Source organism: Temnothorax curvispinosus, unplaced genomic scaffold (assembly GCF_003070985.1).
Source record: "Temnothorax curvispinosus isolate PA1 unplaced genomic scaffold, ASM307098v1 QBEX01003408.1, whole genome shotgun sequence".
In the NCBI taxonomy this organism is placed as follows: Eukaryota; Metazoa; Arthropoda; class Insecta; order Hymenoptera; family Formicidae; genus Temnothorax; species Temnothorax curvispinosus.
This window is the reverse complement of record NW_020213188.1, coordinates 367754-386314: the sequence shown is the minus strand read 5'-3', so window position 1 is coordinate 386314 and position 18561 is coordinate 367754. Positions and strand designations below refer to the sequence as shown.

The window sequence follows — 18561 nt, the reverse complement described above, 5'->3', positions numbered from 1 at the left end:
GTGCAAAGAAACTTTTGTGGTCGTAAATCGGGAAACTACAAGTTCTTCGATTTACATAACACATGATCGAGTAGCGCCTTTTAAATTTCGAGTAAAATTTATTACGACAGGCAATGAGGGAACGTTGACTGAAAAGGTATTCAGCTTTGTCTGCGACGCGGACGTGAAATAGATATTTTCTGGCCGTGTTTATATACATATATGTATATGACACGCGTATATTTCGCTAAACAAATAAATTGTAAATTTGGCAAGTATTCTCTCTACTCTGATCGATTTAGATAACGTTTTCAATCGCAGCATTTTTGAAATTTAATTGAATATATCTAGATTTCTTATCACCATAAGACGATACAAGTGTTAAATCGATTTTTTTTCTAATTTTTCATATTGCAATCGAGATAATTGAACGAATATACGATAAGCCCCTTACTTGCGACAATTGGCAATTATAGTTGAAAGGCAATTTTCACACGCGTGTTACGCGATTTTATTTAATTATGCAATATGAATTACACAATATTTCATGATATTTACTAATACCAGCGCTATTGCGCGCGTCAAAAACTTATCTCGCGGTATTGTTAGAAATGAAAATAGTATACTTGGCTCGATACATTGGCTCGGTATCTCTTGCACACCGTATCCATTTTGGTACGTGAATCCTGTGCCGCCCACGCGTCTCATTGTTAGGATACGCATCTCCTTAAGAATACGCGCAACCTCACCATATCTATGCAGCCCTTTTGAACGCGATGCATAGAACATGGCGCGTTTTGTACTGCAAAACTGAGAGAAAATGAATATCATCAGCTAAATGTAAGATATGTTTATGATCACGACAGCTTCTCATCCTGACAGAAACGAAATACTTAAAATTCCTCTCTTTCTCTAATTTATATATTTTTACATATCTATTCTTCAATATTTTTGTTAATTTATTATCATTCTTTCTTAATTGAAACGGCGAGTTATTAGTATTCCCAAAGAAAATAAATAATATTGGTAATATATATTAATAATAACTAATAAAAAAAAATATATATATATATATATATATGTGTCGATATATAATATTTGCAACGTTTGGTTGGACAAATGATAATCCGAATGAACAAAAGTATCGATAAAATTCAAGCATCCCTAAACGCGAAATAATTCAGGCAACAGGGTAATTGATATTAAATTCTCACACATCTTGCCGCCCACAACTATTGTCTCGGATATGTTTTTTCCAAGGAAGCGATTGTAATACCGCCATGGTTGGCATGTTCTATGATTCGGTTCTCCGCGACGGATGCAGGAATCAGTCTTCGAAAGGAGCGATGAGCAAATAACATAGGCATATATGAAAATGGAGGTGTACCGAAATTCATTTGCGCAAAAAAAAGAGAAAAGAAAGAAATTGAAAAGTAAGAAAAATTCTGATTTGTATAGAAAGAATTATAATTCGCATACCTTATCCAATTTATTATTACGATAAAACGCGAAATGCGCGACGACAATTTAATTATTAAAATGCAGACAATAAGAGAATATTCGATTATAGAATATTATTTGGCAGTTACTTTACAATACGTGGAATATTTCGTGGGTAGCAAATCACTGGCGATAACAAACACGATCTTGACGTTTATTTTTGCGACGGTCAGTTGAGTACGAGTGTTGTGCATGTTATGGTCAAATCTTGAAATGCGGCTTTCCTAGCATTGACTGGTCAATTCTGCGGAATGAATGGTCAATTCTGCGGAATAACCAAGCGTCTTGATTAAAGCAGTTTCTAGGGATAGGCTGGGAGTTAGATTATTTTTTTTATGCGGGAGAGGCCTATTTGTGTACACACATATGTTTATACACACATATCAGAAAATTACAAAATTTTGACCAAGACGCTTGGTCGGTCGGCAGAATTGGTTAGTTAATCCTAGAATTGACCGCATTTCGGGCTTTGATCATAACATTATAAATATAGAAAGATTACTATTTTTATGCGATTTATATTTGAATTTGTCGTCGATTAAATTGTAATTTCTCCTATAATTTTTAGTTTAAAAAGTGGAGCAATGCACAGTGTGAGTAATAATTCAGATTGAAATTTAAGTGGAGAGTCGTCATAATTCGATTATTAATTAATAATCAATTTGTGATACATTGAATAAAAAAATTTTACTAATTCTCTCGCGTGGGTACAATGATATGGTGGGACGGCTCAGTATTTGGAGAACTTTTCTCACACAATAGGAAAGCTGTTGTAAATTTTCAAGCACGTCCGATTGGAAGTGTTGTATAAAATGTCGCACAATTATTGTGTTTTAACAATCACATCTCGGGAATGCCGTACAAAATATCGCGCGATCATAATGAACCATGCATGTTTGTTGTGCAACAAATCTTATAAAAGTGGCTAAGGAGGCATCGAGCGACGATGGAGTAACTAAAATTTGATTATTTGATATGGACGTTTATTTGAATGATTTAAATAAAAATTAGAAATTAAAATAAATACGATTTATTAAATTTTACAAGAGGTTATTCGCCAAATCCGTTTAACGCACAAAGTTGAACACGTCGTGTCGCGTGTCGAGAGTAGGGAGCTCATGAAGGTATGACGCGAGGAGTCAGAGGAGAGAAAACGGAGAGAAAGAAACGCGCAGGTCTTAAAGAGGGGATTTCGCCGTGTGTACCGTGGCGGGGATCAAATGATAGTCTACACATCGGAGAAAGAGAGGTGTTGTTCAGCGAATAAAGGCATTGCGAGAGAAAGAGAGAGGCACGGAGACGCGCAGACGCGTCTCCACCTTCATCGCTCGGCTCCGACCGTTGAATCGGAGATACCGATAGCGGCCATCGCGGTCACAAATATACCCCGTGTAGGCGGGACCAAAGTTTTCGTCGCATGTGTGCAGTTGATGTGCATGTGTATTAAGCTCATACCGATGTGGTGCATAAGTAAGTGCATGCAACCGCGTTATGCGATCTGCCCTATAGCGAAGTAAATAGTGATCCATCGGATCAGACTATCATAGGTTTTAGTAGTGCTAGAAATAAAAATCCACTTCCAATTGAAATAAAAATAAGGTTTGTACAAAGAATTGTACAAACTTCACGAATTGTTCATGTTCAGACAAAAAATTAATTATGATACTATAACTTGTTTATTTTTATCTCATATATTAAAAGATTACACTCTCAGGAAATAAAAAGTTTAGGTTTTTTCTTAAAAGAAGGCTAGCTTTATTCGTAATTTTATTCAGATTAAATTAATGTTTAGAATTTAGATTGATTTCTCTAATGCGAGATTTAAGAGGAAGGAATATAGTACATCTTTTTCTTAGAAAAAAAAAATAGAAATAATTTCGAAAACAATTAAGATTATAATGAATCATGATGATGATTTCATGGCAAAATAAATTAGAACGGATATTATTGTTACATCATATTCGCGAGCTATTAAATAGATACTATTATCGATATTGAAAGAATTAGTCAGAGTATTCTGACGACGATAATTTAATTTAATTTCTAACATTAATTAAATATAACATGCTTAATTGCTATAGCTGTAATTTGTAGTATATTAATTTGTACTTATGATATGTAATCATATGTATGTATCAGTGTGCATAATTGTGTTAATAACGATAATAGCATTTGCTCAATACATCTTTATCATTTTGCAAAATCATAATTTTCTATAAAGTTTTTGGAAACCAAACTTTCGTAGCTTAATATGAATCAGAATTCTTACAATTTGAAATAGAACCAATCTTTTAATGTTTATTTTTGCAGCCTATTTTTTCTTAATTTATCAATTATTAGAATTTAGAAATTAATTGGTGTTTAGAAAATCATGATTTCGAGAATCATAATTCATAATTATTGGTCTGAGGGAAAGAGTCTCATTATTTTTTTTTCATAATTTTATTTAATAGGTTGTTAATGCCACAGATAATTCTTTTGATGAGTACAAATTTATCTTATCAACTTGTATTAATGACTGTCAAAAGCATAGATACATTAAAACGATGCATGACAGTTTATATGATAAATAATCCTTCATCAGCGCTCGAATGGATCCGACTGATAGCGTAATCCGCTATTCTAGCAATTTGAATTTTTTTTCTAACTACTGGATAATATTGACTTTTAATTGGTATTAATGACGTTACATTTCTTGACGAAGCGTAACAAGTGGCAACGCAGTTTATCTCAATTTGCGATAGAAAAACACGTATATCACACACGACTATAATGACTGTAATAAAATTAGCATAACTTATCGACATCAGAGTCATTTTGATATCACTTGATAACGTGCTGAGGAAAAAGCTTGCAATCTTATAAACGTGCCAAAATCAATTTATTCTCGTATTTCGATGACAATAGATAAAATATAAACAAATTTCTTTATTGACAATGCATTAATACAAAATATTAGACTGTTTTGTGTTACTCATTAAAATAATTTATTGCACGCTATGTTTCTTGCACGCTTATATAACGGTATTGATAAAACATTTCGTTTATACTATACTGATTCATAAACATCGCCTATTCAAAGAGTTGTGTTGTTTTTATTGTAAACTTTACAAATAAGTAAGTTGATTCGCGATCGATATCTAATGATGAATTTTTTTCGATCATTATCGTGATTCTCATTTACGTGATATAAGAACTGAGATTTTCGAAATATCAATCTTCCGTCGGACATTTTATTTTTCATTAAACTACGCGGAATGATCGGCGTGAAAAGCCATAGGCATGTCATGCGATGAAAACTAATTCATTATTTCGCGCGTTGCATGATTCTTCGAACGTTTTCGTCCGAGTATATATAGTTAACACTGTAGTTAAAAAAATTATATTTGAGTTAATCGGAATAATAGTGTGTAAAGTAAAATAAAGAGTTCTAATTTATGTTCCATAAACGAAAGCGGTGTTGTTTCTAGATAAAAAAGGTAAAAACAAATTTCTTAAAGGTTTTGTCCATTAAAAGTTCTTAAGGTAATCGAACAACTGTTTAAGAGTTATGTATTCAATGTACAACTCTATTTATCACGTTGTTATGGCGGTAAAGATAGAAAAACAAGCTCTCTCTCTTTCTCTTTCTCGGTTATATTTAAGAATATGTTTAAATCTCTCGCACGTAGAAATACGATTACGCGAGTTTGTTATATCTACACGCAACGGTGTGCGCGCATGTTATATGCACACGCATGTTTATTACGTTGATAATAACACTATAATTATATCGGCCGCGAATATGGCACTCTCGTATTATTGCTATTATTAATATGATTATGATTTACGACGTCAGATTAACATTACTTCAATAAGTAATAATTCTGTCCACGGCTTACAAATTACACGCCGCGCCGTCGCGTCGCTCTAACTTACAAAGTGGTTACAAGTTACCAAACGCGAGTGACTCGTCAACGTTGTTTTGTTTCCACGATAAACGCCGTGTACTCTTCATTAATATAAATTACGCGTATTTATACGATGATACGATTGCATTTGTATGACATTTACCAGTGGTCATTGTATCTCGATTCATCTGTCGTTTTCTAAAGTAATACCATCCATTAAAAACATTGGATATGTATATTTTACGAGAAATTTAGCGCAAGCAGACGGCACTAATCGCAAATGCAATTGAAATAATTTACATGAATAGTAAATCAATACTATAATATTAACCGAATTAATAAATTACCGAGAGAAATACTTTTTCGATATTAAATTATTATATAGCCGTTGATGCCATGCTGAAGTATAAGTATGGCAAATTAAGTAAAGAGGTTACTAAATATAATTGTTATACACATAATTTAACGATATATACTGAGCACATTCATTTTTTTGTTCGATACGTATCATCTAGCATCATTGCCTATTTTCTTTTTCGCAACTGAATTATCAATTAACGATACTCGATACTTGTGAGAAAAAGAAAGAAAGAATCAAAGTTACTTCTGCATATATTTATTTGTTGAACAGATATTTTTCACATGACCGGTACTGCTTCATCGCAATGCAAAAAAGCGCGCGTGCAATTAAGCGCGATTACGAACTCCCCGGCGCGATCGCGACGCTCTACGGGAGTGATCTCTCTCTAGTGGAGCGGAAAATATCGGATCCTCTAATGGGAACCGGTTAAGAAAATAATCGCGTTTCGATGTTAGGCGGCGGCGGTGGCGGCGGCGCCACATCAACGCGGCGCCGTACTTTTCACGGCCCTCAACGGATCACACGGAATTTAGATGAGAGTCTGGCGAGTTGCAACGAGTTAGAAGGGTCCGACGCCACCATGTCGATGGCACCAGGTATATCGGTAATGGACACCGATTAAAGGGACCAAATAGAACGAGAAAGATGTGAAAGGCTCCCAGTTTTTTTATGGTGCGTAGAAGTCGGGTGCTGTTACGCGATTAAATTATGGGGTATATTTAGTATTCTATTGTATGAAAAATACAAATATAAATATAAAAATATACGGTATTGTCAGATGACAATATTATACTATATTATATTATAATAATGGATAAAAATAATTTATTAATTATTTTAAGTTTATATCATTAGGTATATAAGTTTCTCAAATGCATAGATATAATCTTCTCAGCCAAACATGGATCAATATGACTATTGCATTAACCTTTATATATGTGTGTTAGATCTTTAATAATAATTAATTTAAAAATACAAATAGCTAAGAATGAAATTTGTACACATGTACGTAATATGCGTATCAACGCGACGTTATGTTTATGGGTATGTGTATTCTTGAGGTCATGTGTGCATCCTAGGATCAAGCGTCGGCGGCGCTATTTGCGTATGCCGGCCAGACGTCGCGAGCGTGCGATCGAAGAGCTTTAATCCGGCGGCATTCGTGGAAGACGAGTCTCTGACGATTACAACGAAGTACTTTGGTGCATCGGGACTGTTCTCATCCCGAGGACCGGCTGGTGCCGAGGCGCCACGGCGCCGACCGCGTAGAAGGGTTTCCTTGTAGATCCTACACAGTTGCATGCGCTCACACATACGTGTATCACACACGTCGCACGATGCTCGTCCTTTTTTTCTTAACTCCTTGGTGAGGTGACACAGAGGCCCGGTGATGTCTTGGGGCTCTCATCGTGTTTGAGGGAGCTTATCTTGCCTCCGTGACATTATCGTGGATTATTTGTTACCTTGTGTTAGGCGTGTGAATATCTTTAACAATTGCGCACGCAACTCAATCTATGCTTCATTTGTTCGATATGTTTTATTCGATAACGGATAAACTAAACTTTGGTAGAATGATTACTTTTTAAAATATTATCTGCATTGTTATAGTAGTTAGGTAGAGAAATCATTTCATATGCGGAAAGTGAAGTTAGAACACCTTTTTCAGTAATTTTCTTATTTTATTTGTGAGATTTAAGTTAACAAATATTTAAAGCGCCGCAATTATTTCAACGATATCTAATATCTATAATATCCGTATGAGTTTTATTCTTCTACGAGTATGCGTGACGTATAAAGATGTAGGAATCGCGTGACACGGTTCCGTAAGTTTGACGTTCAATAAATAAGTGGTCTCTTTGAAGAGATTCCAGTCACGATTTCTTTTATCGATCGTTGTGCCGGCAAATCGTCTTAGATGTCACGAATAAAGCTTCGTAGAAATTTAATTTCGGCACGAATATTATATTCTAGCAAAAAAATATTAAATATAAAAACACGTTTTACGCACACATAAACTATATATATATATATATATATATATATATATATATATATATAAAATATATAAAAAAAGTCTGTCTCTTCTTCCTAAATCTGGGAAAATATATAATATACATACAATATAAGTATAATACTGTAGGATATAGAAGGATAGTTATTCACATTGCATCTATAGTCAATCCAGCAAATTTACTCATGATTAACTAACCAGCGAAAAGACGGAAAGCGGAATCTTTTGGTTATCCGCGTGAACCTTCGAGTTTCGATTCAAAAACCGCAGTCAAGGTGATCTTGTCGCGTATTTTTTCTTTCTCTTGGCACTTGGAAAAAAGAAGTTAATAATAATAAAAAAGAGAGGCCCAGAGACGAACAGAGCTAATAAACTAATTCGGCAGGCTATTTTTCAAGTAATTTTTTCTGCAACCAAAAATGGGTGCATAGCTAACTAGCCAAGAGAGAGACGTGATATTTTTTTTAACGTGGTAGTATATATTGTAATATATAAGTATTGCAACTGATTGAAATCAGTGCATTGATTAATTAAGAGTCAATAAAAAAGAGAATTAAGCTAAAATAAAATTAGCTTAATAAAATTTGAATGATCTATTAAAAAGATCTTCTTTTTAAGGATCTTTGTACATTTTACAAATCTATTTTTAAGAAGTGATATGTATACACATTTAGATTATAGAAAATTATAAAGCATGAGTATTTGGATAAATAGAAAAATTCTGCTTTTATAAGATTTTTAACGAAACACTAAGACGGAAATGTATGAGAAAGAAGATATCGATCTTATCCTATTCAATTAACACAATTCCTGAGAAATTATGTGTGAGACGGTGAGAGATATGCGTATCCGATCGCCCCAGGGTGCCTCGAACCTGCTTTTCGGTAACCTGAGACCGTAGATGCAAACACCAGATAAGATTCTCTGAGGGATTGTGGTCCAGTTTCGGCACGCGCCTTTTCCTCTCGAGATCGTATGAGAAACTTGCGACGCCGACGGCGCGAGTGTAGGTCCTTGCAAAGGTGCGAGTGACAAGTCGGTGTTTGCCTTGTTCATATAGCAATATTTATTCCCAATATATATTCTATCGATATGCAAGTATTTATCCTTCTTTTTTTATAAAATACAAAAGGGATTAAATGTTTTTTGGTACGTATTTCTCGATGGTATAAGCTCTTTTATCACCGGTGGTCTTTTACCACGAATGATCCGTGGCGCTTATTGATATAGTCAAGCGCGTACGTATAATTAGCTATAAAGTACGTCATATAACTCGCCGTGCGCGTATGCATTGGACCATAACAACGATCGGCGTGCACTTATGGTCTAATGTCAATGTTCATCCGACTTAAATGCCTCGGCAAGCTGCTCTCTCTCCATCGTTAGTATAAATCTCCTCGTGAAATAAATTTATTTGCGCTTACGTGCGCCACAACGGACACGAACACACCGTCTTTCTGTAGGTGTAGAAAGGGGGAAGCGACAAAAGAGAGAAAAAGAAGGGGAGAGAGAGAGAGAGAGAGAGAGGGGGGGAAGAAGAACGGGAAAGGAGGACGGGCTTCTCGCAACCTGCGCAACGAGAATTTCTGCTACTTCGATTTTCTCTACCGCCACGTGGAAATATCTGATGTTCTCGCGTGCACATGTATGTGCTTCTATACACATCACAGCGTATTCGATTCGATTGCACGAATTAATCGGCGTGATGAAAGTATGTTAATGTTTAAAGCATAAATACATGTATCTAAGCGCCAAAGAAGTCGTAGGTAAATGGCAATCGAAACTTGATGCAAATTTCAACATTTCGTGAGCATGGCATTGAATAAAAGGAAATCGCCAGTTAAGTAACGCGGTAAACATTGTGCTCTATTTGTATTATCATTTACACGCTGTAGATGTAATATCTAAGTGACATAATTTCCAAAAATAGGTTTTTTATTACTGTGAATCTTTTTCTGAAATGACGAATGAATATATCGTTCTTTGCCGTCGTTTCTACAACTTATCTTTCCCGTCAAACAATTCAAGTATCGTTCGAACCACTTGTGAACACTTTAGCGAATCGTCTCTGATTTACTGCTGCGTATATTTTGCTGGAAATAACGATCTCTTTTTATTGCTATTTTTATTGTCCGACGCGCGGAGACATTGGTTGAATTTAGCAGTAAATCTGAAATACGCGCGTAGAAGACGCATCGTGTGCACGTTGTATAAACGCTCTTCGGAAAAACCATCGATATAGCAGCTATAGCCATGCATCCGGTGCGGTCGCGAACGTTTGAGTCATTAAGCGAAACATTGCAAAAAAAGATAACTTGTGTCGCTTCTTATCGTACGTGGTTTATCCTCGCCGAACTTATTCGGAACACAGACTTTTTCAACTCGAATCAGTTTTACTTTGCATAAATGCGTGGAAAACGATAGATGTGTCAAACATTACTTAATTTATATTATTTAGGTTATAGAGAAATATCAATTATGCAAATTTGAAAAAAATCATATTTTTAGATTAATATCGCGCTACAATATTATGTCAACAGTTTTTAGTTAATTTTGTCATGTTGCGAAAAGACTAATCTGCATTTAAAAAAATTACAAAAGCGTTTCAAAGAAAAATGTTTCGGCTCTCACGCGCTGGCGATGTTAAAAAGCAATAAAATCGAAATCGCTTTTGGCATCTCAGCGACGGCAAGTCAGAAGTAAGCCAGAGATACGAAGATCCGGCGCCAGGATTTTGGTCGAGCTTCGTTAAGTAATTTGTCGGTCTCGACATTACACGGAACGGACCATCTACCTAGGGAGCAACGCTTTCGTTCTTCGCCGACAAGAGCGGCGATGTGAGCGGAACGCGCTGATTTGAGTCATTCGACCGTTATAAATTTCACGTTTCATTAATAGAATGCCGAAACAATGTTTCGTCAACTTTCTTTTTCATGAATCAGAATTAGCAAGAATCTCGGAAAAAGAAGATAAAGCAGAGGAAATACCAAACATTGCTTGATTTTAGCTTTGAATATTTAATCTCTAAATCTCGGGTAACTCGCAACTTGTGCGTTCGCGTAAATGAGTCACGATGCGTCTCGCTCCGCGCGTATTTGGCACGAGACACTACCGTGTCTCTTGATAAGTAGATATGAAGAATTATAGTGTTATTTCAGAAATTGTTTTAGAAAATAAATTTACATTTAAAATATTAAATATTTAGTTTTGGATAGTAGGGTATTTACAATTCACATAAGGGATCGAACGGTTGCATCGACGCTGCAGCGTTAGAAAATATCGTACTCTATTATAGAAGTACTTTATACGTCCGCAAAGAGAGTGCAGTCGGATACATTCTCGAGTATGCATGCCTCCGATGCCGCATGCCCGGCCACGTTATTATCCAATTATTATTCAATGGTACAACAATCCGCGACTTTGCGGGTGCATTACTGTAGGCTTCGTAGAATCAATTTACCGACGTAAAATTTCGCACACGGTTAGTAAAACCAGTGAGCCAAGGAGTAAATGGGAAAACAAATAAATAAGTAGATGCTTATATGAGGAGCTCCGATCTCTCTCTCTCTCTCTCTCTCTCTCTCTCTCTCTCTCTCTCTCTCTCTTTCTCTCTCTCTCTTTCTCTCTCGGACCTTCTCCCCTTACTCGCGCCGTTGTTAGTTATGCGCGCCGACTTTTCGCGCGTCCGGAATAAACGAGATCTCAATCGCACGGAATAACGACGCGAACTCGTAAGCACGGAAACCGGATGAGCCGCGACGAGTAACATGTGCATACGTGCGTGCACGCGTGCAATGGAAGTCGAGCATTTCGTATGTCTTTTCCCATCTCTGTTCGTATCCGTCTAGATGCTATTGTCTAACTCTTTTCTCATGGTAGCACGTTTTCATGATTTGGATCGCTTACTTATAGGGTTGGTTAATGATATTCTGTAGATGCATTTCCGCAAAGGTGTGAGACACTTAATATATTTTGATATTTTACGTATTCTTTTATGCGTTTTGATGTTTTAGATAAATTAGTTTAAAATATTTTTTAATAAGAATTTGTTACTAATTACTATAAGGAATACGAAAAAATCTTTTTTGAATAAAATTCGCGATAGAAACTATCAGTGGTCGAATTTTTGACAAATTCAGGATTCATGTAACCTTCTTATGAAGATAAAAAACGCGTTTTTTCGGACATTTGTTGGCACCCGGTTTGCCCCCCTATACTTACGTTTACTTTACATGAAACACACGGTCGATTCAGTTAGCGAGCATGGCATTCTCCGAGCGGGTGACAACACCCAATTACAAAAAGAAAAAAGAAAGGAAAAGGAAAAGAAACGAATGTGAAGAGAGTAGATCGAGAAAAAGAAAATGCTCAAATCGTACCGGATGTTCGGAATCGCGGTCGCGTTTTTGTATCTCGATCGTCTGTACATTGTAACAATTTGATCGTTCAAAAATTGAGCTTTAACAGAATCGTCGAAATCCGCGGACAAAAGTCGTGACACCAAAATTTGGGAATATGCACATCTTGCACTTATTTTCAAAGAACAAAATATTAAAAATAATTACATCAAATTATGCATGATTCTTTCCTTTTCTTTTCTCTCTTTGCGGATTTTCCACGACCTGTTTATGCTAAGTTAGCGGTCGATCAATTACTCCGAATAGCTAGAAATTATTCGTAGCGAGCAACGGAGTAAAAAAAATTAGAGAACGTTTAAATCATGGGAGTGTGTTGATTAATGTTGGAAGAATCGATCGGAAAAAGGGACGAGTAGACACTAAATTATTGCTCATCCGGAAATGATTATATCTAATTAGGATATATCACCTTCTGTGTATGTATGTGAAATGTCAATGACTCTTGATAAATCGGAATACCACCGGCGATTACACGGCGTATCTATTAATATACGTTTAACTAGATCGTGAATTACACGCCGTCGCGCGTCGCCCAGTCCCTTTTGCAAACCGGTGCGCGCGATTACGAACACGTCCGGCGACTTCGTTATCGTAATTTCGAGAGTTTTCCCACGTGATTACCGATATATTTATACGACACATTTATCACGTCGCACGATCCCGGTTTTTGTATTAATCGTTGAAACTCGTAGAACGTTACACGGAAATTGATTTCTCGCGTAAGAACAAGATACGCGCGCGACAAATATAATAACGAAAATGTCAATGTATCCTAGATAGATGTAGGAGAATCGAGAAAATAAATGTATAATGTTATGCACGAGTATCATAAATGAGTATGTGTTTATGTCGAGATCTTCGTACGAAAATTTTGGAAATTTGCATCATTCTTGAATTGCCACGTACCTATTTAAATAAGACGATTGATGTCTTGCTGTTGCTCGCTCGTGGATACATTATGTCGAGTATTGCAAAACCCGAAGGAGTAAACTCCAACGCCCGCAGCGAGGAGACATGGGCACGCGCATGTGGGTACTTTGATATAGCACGAGCGCGGTTCTCTAATACTGCTTAAATATTTATGAATTACATCGCCTTACACATTCCTATTTTTGCGCGATCCAGGAGACCGAACCAGGAAGCGCGACCTCTCTCACTCTCTACGTGGTACCCCTGCTATATTCATTCGAATGCTGCGAGGAAGATTTATGCATCCAACCGACATTCACGCAGGTGCGGTATTCGCGAATATGAGTACTTGTGCGCGGCGAAGATGTACGTGGCTCGTCTTGGCGCGTTAATAGAAATCTAATAACTATTCGAAATCACTTTCCGGGATTTCCGTGCTGGGTAACGGGTAAATCGCTAAAAAGGCGAATTAGGATCCGATATACACATACATGCAGTGATGCAGGCATACCCGGAATCATTCCAGAGTATGCGACTTCTCCATGTTGCTCGTAGCTTCTTTCGCGTTCGCGTAAAAGTATCGTAACAGACATGATTCCGGGTCGCCGTCATCGTCATCGTCATCGTCGCCGTTTTCGTTTCGCTCGATTAGTAGGCGTTGGATTCTTCGTTCGCAATTGAGACGGCTGGCTGTCTGGTTTTGCCTGCTTGCATGTGTCGTTGTCGTCGAGATACGCGCGATAGTTGTCTTTTTATTCGGATTATCGCGTGCTCTCGCGCTGCGCGAATCGTGGGCGGACGATTTGAACGCGCGTTACAGCTGACGTTGGGGATATTGAACTTTAAGCGTGACAAACTTGCGAGAGTGAAAAAAAAATAGAATTGTTATAATAAAAATACATAAAGCTTTAACTTTCTCTGAAAGCTTCTGAAAATGTTTAAGAAATAATAAGTTATTTTGTAATTTTATTTTTATTCATTTTGAACTTCTTGTGAAAAATATGCTATTCTAATTTATAATTTCGTAATAATGACATCTTCAGGGCGATAAATCAATGTGGCTCGAAGCAATCTTCTGTCAGAGGCACTCCATCGCGATGGGGAACGATTCTCGTTGAAACTTCCGGTTTTAGTCTGAACATGACTTTCCAATAAGGTCGATGGCGCAGCAGACGGCTGTTACTGGCATCTGCGGCCGGTATATATACCTTCGAGACGCCGATTCGAGGCGATACACAGCCTGCCAGGTAAGAGCAGAGCCAGGCTCGTGACGCATCATGCGCGCTTATCTACACGCAATATCTGAACGTCCATCCATGCGGCACCATCCGACACCGACGAACGACAGGACGGGAATTCGTCGTAGGGCTGATCTCGAGGTCGATTAGATACGGAGAACGCGCGACCGGAAGTGCACTAACACTTTAGTCAAATGGCCGATGTCGATAGACGGAATCGTAATGTCGGATTATTGAAGATTGTAATATTGCGATCGACTATTACTTTACACAAAGATAAAAAAATTTTACTCTTAAGTAAATTGAACTTTTAGCTTAAGAAATATCTAATTAGGAATCTTAAATATATAGAAAAAAATTCTATTCAAAAAATTTACTTTATTCTAAACTTGAATAAAATTTAAAAAATCTTCAGCACACATTTCAGCAATGTATAGCCATTCCATTTGATCTCGAAAAAGTTAGGTTCTATTATGTCAGTGAATAACAGTGGGCTGTCCTGTCATTAGTTCCCCCATCAGTTGCGTGCTCCCGATATAGTAGAGTAGGAAATATTCGGCTATGGCGTTTCAGACGCCATCGCAGCAATAATTTAAGATCCCATAGAGAGCACAATTCCCAGTGCTACTAATAAATACTAATGAAAAAAAAAATCATTTTATCCGTATATTAAAATATCCTGCCATAATACGTTTGTTGAAAAAGCACATCTCTATCCTCGTATCAAACTACTCAATTAAAATATAAAATAGGTAGTAAATCTAGATCTTGAGTCATGATTATTTTAATATCTGAGAGTTATTTCTCCCTCTTTCTCTCTCAAAGATTTAAAAAATAAAATTTTATTACTCGTTTACACTATACAACTATATTATGTTATAATCGTACGAATAAATTAGATAGGATTTTGCAATTTAGATCTGGTCTTGAAGCAATGACTCTACTCGAAGAAATTTAGCATCTTTATTAAATTAAGATGTGGTTTGATAGTGAACGCTTTATCTTCTTTAAGTTAAGGTTTAATTGCTAAGATAGTTAATATACTGAAAACAAAAAATTACGATAAACGATCTGCCTTCCAGAAAATTTCTTATTGAGAAAAGAATGCCTTTGTATAAAATTCGTTTTCTATAACTTACTATTAAGAGAAAAGAATGTAATTTTTTCTAATTTATCAAATGTGAATTGTAGATGTAAAATACTTGGAACATTGTACGTGTACATTGTATACATACATTATTGCACTGATAAACACTCCCATCGTTATTTAAATTATATAGTGCGGCAGTAACATTTTCTTAAGAACATCGAATATACAATGATACGAAGCTCTCTTCGGAATTTACGTAAACGAACGCAAAAATGATATAGAATAATAATGGCTTCGCTTACGTTAATCATTTGCGCATCGTGACGCGATGCAAACTTTAATAAATGCAACTAATCAGAGTGGCTGTTTTTCGACGCCGCCACGCGAAACGTACACCTGTGTGTTTTACTGGAGGCGTTCAGCGTGCAAGTATGCGTGCCGCTACCGTACGCACTATCGCGATAGCCTGGATTTATTATATGTGGGTTAATATAGTTGACTTGATTGAATGCATCGCGCGAGCAGTTTCGTTCAAACTTACTCGTTCATATGATTGAACGATTACATATTAACGCCCAATTAATAGTCTGCCCGATAATATGAAAAGAATGACTTGGCATGCACAAATCGCGATGTGAGTGCATAAAAAAAATAATATTAATTATTATAATTAATCCGCAATAATCACAATACTTTTATTCTTGTTACATTACTCAATTGATTAAATGGGCATTTAAATAGACGTGCCGTTTTTAATTACATGTAGAAATTATAATTGTGAATTTTTCAAGATGCAAATACGATTAGCAAGAGAGTTTGACCGGAAATGAGCATCGCTGCAAAATCGAGAATAAGTATAATTATAATATAAAATTCACCGCGATATATCGCGCTGCCTTCTACGTTCTATCGTGATTTCCTGTCCGTTTCCTTCGGGAACACATCGCCCTCGCCCACCACCGCCATACAGTTGTTCTCAATGCTGTCTTACTTTTTTCCCCGAAATATTAAATAGTTATATTGCATAAGACGATAACTGACATTTGACACTATTTGTTAAATGCGAGTTTATTCAAATAAGGATTGATAAAATAACTGACAATAAAAAAAAACCTATTTCAAAATTGTCCTAAGGTCATATTTAAAAAAAGCGGAAAAAAGGTAGTATTAGAAAGCTTTTTATAGCATTTTAAAAAATACATTTTTAAAGTGTTAAGTATTTTTAGTTTTAGTTTTAATCGAGATCAATCTCTTCACAATCTTGCAAACCACTTGAGAATCACTGTTAACTCATTGACAGGTCGTGTCTTTATACCTTTTGACCGTCTCGATCAGCACAACAGAGGCTCCACTCCAGACCTTCCACTCATGATTTACCGTGTGGCATTTGTGTACGATTTGCATTAGCTAAAAGCACCGAAAAAGTTGACAACGATTGCCTTGCCATTTTTTTTTCCCGCGCGCTGCCGTTTGCGCGAAATCTTGTTCGTCGGTTTGATGAAATATTATTGCACTCCGTGTTATAGGTATCGATCGTGTGTCTGTTGTGATCGCGGCTGGTCGAAAAACAGGGCAATGCGAGGCATAACGGTGACATATATACGTGAGCACACGTACGCACACGCATTTGAGCCAAAAACACATGGGAACAAGGGCAAGAACGAGGGTCCCGATCCTCGTAAAAATTCACTTAGCTCCATCAAATTATCTGACCGACATCTCATTCATTAAGCTCCATTTGCAGCGAGGGACGACAGTACCTTCCGTTCCCGCGGCCCATAAATGCATTACATTTTTAATGCACAGATGCATATGGAATGATGCATACGATATGATCGATGTGTTTGTGAAATGTTACAAAAAGACCAAAAGTTGCCCATCAGTAAGAGTATCGTAGTATAAAAAGTATATGGGTCCTTGGACTTAAGAAATGAAACGTAAGCTTAGGATCGGAGAAATAAATAAGCACATTAACATTCTTCAAGAGATATTGTAAAAACTTGAGTGTTTCGAGATAGTAGTAAAGTGACGACGAATAATGCACAACACATAGAGCACGTCGTGCAAGGCGCTTTCACGAGCGGACACGCGCGATAACACGCTCGGCGATTCGCGAGTGAGTAGAACTGAAACGAGGCGCGACACTACGATACACTATATTATTCTCTTAATCCCTGTAGTATCTTAATTATTGAATTTATTAAAGCGCGACGTAATCCCGGCGAGCCAGTATTATAATCCTGTGAAACTCACGCAGTAATATGGTCACGCCCGAGCGAGGCAGCGCTCGCTCGGTCGCTCGCGAGAAGTTAATTAGAAAACAAACAGAAAATTAACATGAACTCGGCAGCGCGAATCCCTCCGGACGGCCGTTACTCGCGATTTATCGTAACCCGTTGTGGATCTGGTCTCGGTGATGACCGGTTTGCGTACATCGGGGGATCGGTTGCTCGACTTGATCGACGATCGAAAATCGCCGATCGTCTGATCCCGAATGAATCCGTTTCTCTCGTGCGACCGATTCACAGGAAAGCCCCAAGAGTATATGGTGTGTGCGAGTCCTTAGAGTTTATATATAATCATTTTTTAGTAGAAATTCAATCCTCGACGATATAGAATATGAAAAAATTACGCTTGTTATTGCGCCTTTATTAAAAAAAAAAAAAAACGGATTATTTTTTGTATAATTAAGAATTATAATTGGAATGAGTAGGAATCGTTAAAAAGATTGTATTCCCTTCCCTTTCACGATATGTAACTTGAAAAACTTTACGATATTTCTAAACGGAATCACTAAGAGTTTTCGTTGGACAGTTTCAAATTCTATAGGAATTCTATATTTTATTGCGAGTGTAGTTCTCGCTCTCTACACATCCGCTCCTGGAAAGCCCGCGCCTCTTCCGCGACGAGGGTCAAACCAGTTTCGTCGTCGACGATGACGACGAAGAAGAGGAAACCGGCAGGAGAGAACGATCGCGGAAAAGCACGAAGAAATCATGAAATATCGTTTGATCGCGCGGACGTTTAACCCGTTAATGCGCGTGGGGCGTTAATCGACCGTGCTTTCTTGGGATTTATTTTCCGTCTAAAGCAGCTCGCGTTAACTGCATGCGCGAGACACTGTGCAGTTATATGCACAGGTTTTCAAAAAGTCGATACTTACGG

At 37.0% G+C, this 18561-nt stretch overlaps 2 protein-coding genes across 7 annotated transcripts in view; one reads left to right on the top strand and one right to left on the bottom strand.

Moving 5' to 3' along the window:
- Window positions 1-18561, top strand: part of LOC112452470 — an 89720-nt gene that overhangs the window by 11712 nt on the left and 59447 nt on the right. The gene's annotated exons all lie outside the window — the stretch shown is intronic.
- LOC112452462 (GATA-binding factor A-like) overlaps window positions 1-18561 on the bottom strand; it is a 49599-nt gene that overhangs the window by 9697 nt on the left and 21341 nt on the right. The window lies entirely within an intron of this gene.